The following is a 6,000-nucleotide window of genomic DNA, read 5'->3' on the forward strand; positions in this document are numbered from 1 at the left end:
CATGCTTTCCTACCTAGTAAGGACTAACACGCTAGTCCTAACTCTTTGTCATTCAAATCCAGATCTCCTTAAAGAACCACCGCGCTCCAATGCTGGTCACCCTCCTCTGAGCTCCCACATCCCTGGCCTGGCCAGGCCAGGCCAGCATCCTGAGCCATTGAACATACCTATCAGAAACCCCAAGGGATTGTGTGGCAGCTGCACTGCCCTGGTAACCCCTGGACCCTGCACAGGGCCTGCTACCTGCTTGGTTTCTACAGTTACTTATTGACCACACAGCTCATAAAGAAATCTCCATAGTCAGCTGTTTACCGAGTACTGGAGAATGGATACTATTGTTGTTAGGTGCTGGTGAGTCGAGTATGAGTCATAGCAGCCCTACAAACAACACATCTGAGCCCTGCCCTATCCCGTGCCGTCCTCACCATCTCTGACACACTCAACTAAATTGCTGCAGCCACTGTGCTGATCATCTCATTGGGAGCCGCCTTCTTTCCCTGACCCTCCACCTTCCCAAGCATGATGTCCCTCTCCAAGGAATAGCCTCTCCTAGCAACATGCCCAAAGGATGTAAGACGAAGCTTCACTATCTTTGCCTTTAAGGAGCCCTCTGGCTTCACCTTCTCCGAGACATTATCTCTTTGTTCTTTTGGCAGTCCATGGGATATTCGGTACTCTTTTCCAACCTTACTGCTCAAGAGCATCAGTTCTTCTTCTGTCATCCTTATTCATTGTCCTGTTCTCAAATATGTAACAAGTGATTGAAAGTACCCTGTCCTGAATCAGGTGCACCATAATCTCATTAGAGATGAACAAAGCGCACCCCTGCCCGTGAGGAGCCCTCTGTCTGATGGAGGAAGCAACATGATTACTTACCAGGTGATGAGTGCCCTGGAGGAGGAAGCCTAGGGAATTGAAGGAGCACGTATCAGGGTCAAGGACTGCAGTCTTTATTTAATATGGATTACATCTCACTGTCAAGAAAACAAAGATTCTCAGCATTGGCCACTGGCAACATCATGATAGATGGAGAAGAAAATGAGGTTGTTAACAATGTCATCTTGCTTAGACCCGCAATCAATACTCTTGGCACCAGCAGTCAAGAAATTTAAAAAAAAATGAATTGCTTTGGGAAAGAAAGTCTGCTATCAGAGATCTCTCCAGAATGCAAAGGAGCAATGATGTCAGCCTAAAGACTAAGGTGCACCTGATTCAAGCCATAGTCTTCTCAATTACTTGCTATGCATCAGAGAGCTGACAATGACTAAGGATGACAGGAATAAAAAATTATGCCTTTGAGTTGTGGTGCTTGAGAAGAGTATTGAACATAACATGGACTGCCAAGAGAACAAACAGTTCTGTCCTGGAGAGGGTGAAACCAGATTGTTCCTTAGAGGCAAGGATTTTGAAGCTCCATCTCATATACTTTGGGCATATTTCCAGGAGAGACCAGTTCTTGGAGAAGGACATCATGCTTGGAAGGGTGGAGGGTCAGCACAAGAGAAAAAGACCCTGGATGAGATAGATTGACACAGTGACTATGGCAATGGGAACAGGTGTGTCAGAGACAGTGAGATTTGCTCAGGATAAAGCAGGGTTCAGAGCCATCATTTATAGGGTCACCATGAGTTGTAATCAACTTGATGGCACATAACAACAACAACAACAAAGCAACAATATATAAAGAAAAGGGGGGGGGGGAAGTTGTTATAAAAAACCCAAACAACATATCAGGGTCACTTAACAACCAGGAAAACCAAAGGGGGCTTCCTGGAGGAGGCAATATCTAAACTGGGACTAAAGGGATGAGTCAGAGTTAGCCAGGTGGGAGAAGGAATCCCAGAGAGAGGGGACAGTCCAGGCAAAGGTGGAGGAAGTACTGTGGGTGTAGAACTTGGAAATTATTCAGGTCTCCTTACTCCTATGCTGGCTTTCTCTCTCCCGTAGCAAAAAGCACAGCTGGTGGCAGATTCCTTAGAGAAGTGACCTGCTAATCTGAAGGTGGTACCTCTCTGGCAAGTCAAGTCCACCAGTGACTCCAAGAGAGGAAGATGGGCGATCTCCTCCCATGGGATTTATACCCTCCCAAACCCCGCTGGAGGGTCACGTATGAATTGATTCCAATGTACTGACAATGGGTATTCTAACAAAAGAAGAGGAGAGAATCCACCCCTATCCTTGCCTCATAAATCCAGACAGCCCCTTCAGGAGGCTGGCCCCTTGCCCTCTACTTCTCTGTTCTCACAGTTGTTTCTCTAATCTGAGCCTCAGTTACCTCATGTTTAAATGGAATAGGCATTGAGGCCATGTGGTTTACAGTATGAGGGTCTCAGATGAGAGATATACAATTCAGCCTTTACCCTTCTCAGCCAGATGCAGCCCAAGCTGAACCTCGGTCTGCAGAGTGGGGTTGGTGGAGACCCCAGAGTGAGTGCCCACGAGCTGAGCCCAGCCCTCAGCCTCCTTCCTGTCTCCCATCCCAGGAGCCTCTCCTCCTGGCCCCCTCCCTCCCTGCCACTTTGGTAGAAGATAAAAAAAGCAAAGAAAGAAATGGTCCTCCCACCACCTGGCAGGCGTGCCCGCGATGAGAAATGCCATTCCAGCTGAGCGTGGTCCATGTGGAGCCCTCGCCACCACCCAGCCCTACCTGTCACGATCCTCATCCTTGGCTGCCCACTCCTGTCCCTCCGCCCCCGGCCCTGAGTGATGATGGGGAGAGACATCCCTCCAGAGGGGCTGGGGCCATGAGGGAGGGAGGAGTGAGAGGGGAGCCCCGAGAGAGACAGCCTCCTTCCCATCCGGGTCTGAGGGAGAACAGGGGTGCTTGGAGTGGGGAATAAGAATAGAGGTGAAGTCCACAGTGTGGGGGCCATGGAGAATAGGGAGTTAGGGGACTTGGTGGCATCTATGACCAGTGGACATGCTGTTGTGGTGCTTGTTAGGTGCCATCTAGTCGACTGCGACTTACAGTGACTCTCTGAACCTGGCTCAGTTCCCAGAAAGAGCTGCCTCTCCCCCCAACCCCCTCCAAGCCTCTAAGGACTGAACAATTTGAGGAGGTGAGGTGGACAGAGCCCAGGGGGACATCAGGAATGATTCTTCCCAGCAGATGCGAAGACTGAGAGGGGCTGGGGCTTCACAGAGCCTTTTAGAGGGGGCAGGGGCAGGACTAGAACAGAGATGCCCTCAGGGGGTTCCATGTGAAGTCCCTCCTTGAGGACTATCTGTCCTCAAACCCACAGCCATGGCCCTGCCCGAGGACACAGTCCCTTCCCTCCAGGGTACCCAGAATGGAGATGCAAGGGGACAGAGCTGTGCACCAGGGGTGGGAGTAGGTGGGGGTCCCTCTCTGCCAGGCTCCCTGCCTGCAAGATGCAGCGGCTGAGCTGGTGCATGCTGGCCGGCTCATTAAGGGAGTGAGGGGCAGGGCTGTGGCCTAGCTAAGCGCTCCATGTGGCCCCAGCCTCCCCACTCTTGGCACTTAGCTGCCTCCTCCTCTGCCCTCCCCACTAGGCAACCAGGCACTTGGGACCTGTAAGGAACATTGTGAATGCCCTAACCCTCTACAGGGCCCATTCTGGCCCATTAGCTCTCATTCCTCACAGGCCCCCCTCGGGGGGGGGGGAGGCTTTATTGCTGCCTCCAGGTTTGGGGAGGGGGGGGGGGGGGGGTGCAGAGAAAAGTTCCAGGAGCAAATGAGGCTCTGGCCGGGCATGGAAAACAATGCCCCATCCCAGGGTGCTAGCTCCCATCCTGTGCATGATCTTGCCCCATCACCCTACCACTGAGAAGGGTACAAGGCCTCCCTGTGGCTTGGCCTCCTTATATACACTCACAGTGCACACCCTCAGCAGAGTCCCCGGGCCACAGCCTTCCCTGCTTAGGGGCTGGGTGGCCAAGATCTTTCCTTGTGCTTCCCAAAGCCCAGACCTAGAAGGCTGCACCATCCTGAAAGCTCTGAATAGAAGATAGCATTTGTCCTGAGCCTGGGAAGGAAGTGGCTTCCAGGGCCAGAGAGGGGAAAACAGGAAGGCCTGGCTGCGGAGGAAGTCTGTAAGGCGAGTCGCAGAAAAGGCCCAGCCCCCCCCCCCCTTCTTTCCTGTCCTGTTCTGAAATGCCCAGTTGTATCCTTGGCATTGGGTTGAATTAAAGGCTTCTCTGAGCTGAACTGCTAGCTCTGTCCCTACTGCACACCTGAGAGCTATTCCAGAGCCCCAGTTCATGTAGTTAGAGGGGTTGGACACTGGGTTTGGGTAAAGCCTCAATAGCCCCTCTCCCTGCCCTCTCCAAGCCATACGCAGAGAAATAACAACTTCCTCTCATTCATTGGTTGAGCCCTCCTCTGAACTGGGCAAGCAGGACCCCAAGAAATGGCAACTACAGAAAGCCTTTTCACTTATCATTATTCCTATTTTACAGATGAGAAAACTGAGGCACGGAGAGGCTAAACTGAACAGCTTTTCCCAAGGAGGTGTGGCAAGTGAGTGGCAGAGGAGAGGGTGACACGAGCAGACTGCGCAGCCCTTGCTGGTACCTGGACGCCCACGGAGAAAGAGCCCACCTCCTGGAGGAGCCAGACCAGGAAACCTGGGAATCCAGCCGAGTCAGAGCACGGCAGGGTGGAGGTGGATGTGCACTGGGCTGGCCTGGCTGTGGGTAGACCAGAAGCTACTGTCCACATGCTCCCCCTCTCCAGAACTCCTGAGTGACTATTTCTCTTGCTCTCTTCCCTAAAACCCCCACCTGGGCCTCTTCTCATCCTCAGACTCAGCAGCTGACCTTGTTTCCCCATTTCCAGAAGACAATTTCATCTCTGAGAAAAACATCCAGGCTCAAACTCCCACCAGCATCTGCACCCACACACACACACGCCACCTTACGGGCTCCTGGGGGAGACGACTGCCCACGTCCCACCACGCTCTCCGCGCCAACCCCTCTCCTCCGCTCAAGGACACCGCTCCCACACTGCTCCTCCCTCCTGCATCATCCATTTTCCCCTGGATCATTCCCATCAGTGAACAAATAGGCTATTATTCCTCCCATCTCACACGAACCTTCTCCGCATCCCACTCCCCCCGCCAGCACCCCTCGTTCCCTGGCTCCCCTGTGCAGTGAAACTCCTCCGTTGTCATCCAGTTGGTTTTGACGCATGGTCCCCTCCTTTGCTGCAGAGTGAAATTGTGCTCCACAGTGTTTTCAAGGCTGTGGCACAGGGCTGCAGATTGCCAGGCCTTTCTTCTGAGGCACCTCCGGGTGAGTTCAAAGAGTCAGTTCTTCATGTGGTAGCTGAGACCTTAACTGTTACACTCAGAGATTCCTTCACACTGTGCATCGGATCATCCATACCCACTGCCCTCTGTTTCTCAGCCGCTGCCTCTTAAACCAGGGAGCCTAGTGGTAAGGAGTTGCACAGCCAATCCAAAGGCAGGCGGTTCAAATCTACCAGCAACTCCTCAGGAGGAATATGGGCAATCTCCTCCCCTGCGCTTTACAGCCTCTGGAATCCCCTGGAGGATCAGCTTTGAGTCAATTCCAGCTCAGTGGTAACAAATTCTCTTAAACACTCTCCACTCTGATGTTTGTTCCCACCACTCTCCCATAAGTGCTTCTGTTTGGCACTAGGACCCCCCACAAGGCTCAAACCAGCTCCAACAAGTTAGTGTCCAGTCTTGGAATTTGACAGCAACCCTCCCTCTGCCCTGAAAACACCTTTTCTGCTGGGTTCATAGGGTTGCTGAGTGGAGAGGAAGACCCCGGATGAGACGGATTGACACAATAATTGGGATAATGAGGGTAGGTGTGCCAGAGACAGTGAGATTGGCTCAGGATGGAGCTGGGTTCGGAGCTATTGCATGTAGGATCATTATGAGTCATAGTTGACTAGATGGCACACAACAACAACAACAGTTGATTCAACAGCACTCACAGTTGGGTTCCAGGTCTTGGCTCCCCTGGCTCCCACCTGGCTCACTGGCTCTGGTCACTCCTTCTGGGCATCCA

Source organism: Elephantulus edwardii, unplaced genomic scaffold (genome assembly GCF_000299155.1).
Source record: "Elephantulus edwardii isolate Elephantulus edwardi_28Jun2011 unplaced genomic scaffold, EleEdw1.0 scaffold00268, whole genome shotgun sequence".
NCBI lineage: Eukaryota > Metazoa > Chordata > Mammalia > Macroscelidea > Macroscelididae > Elephantulus > Elephantulus edwardii.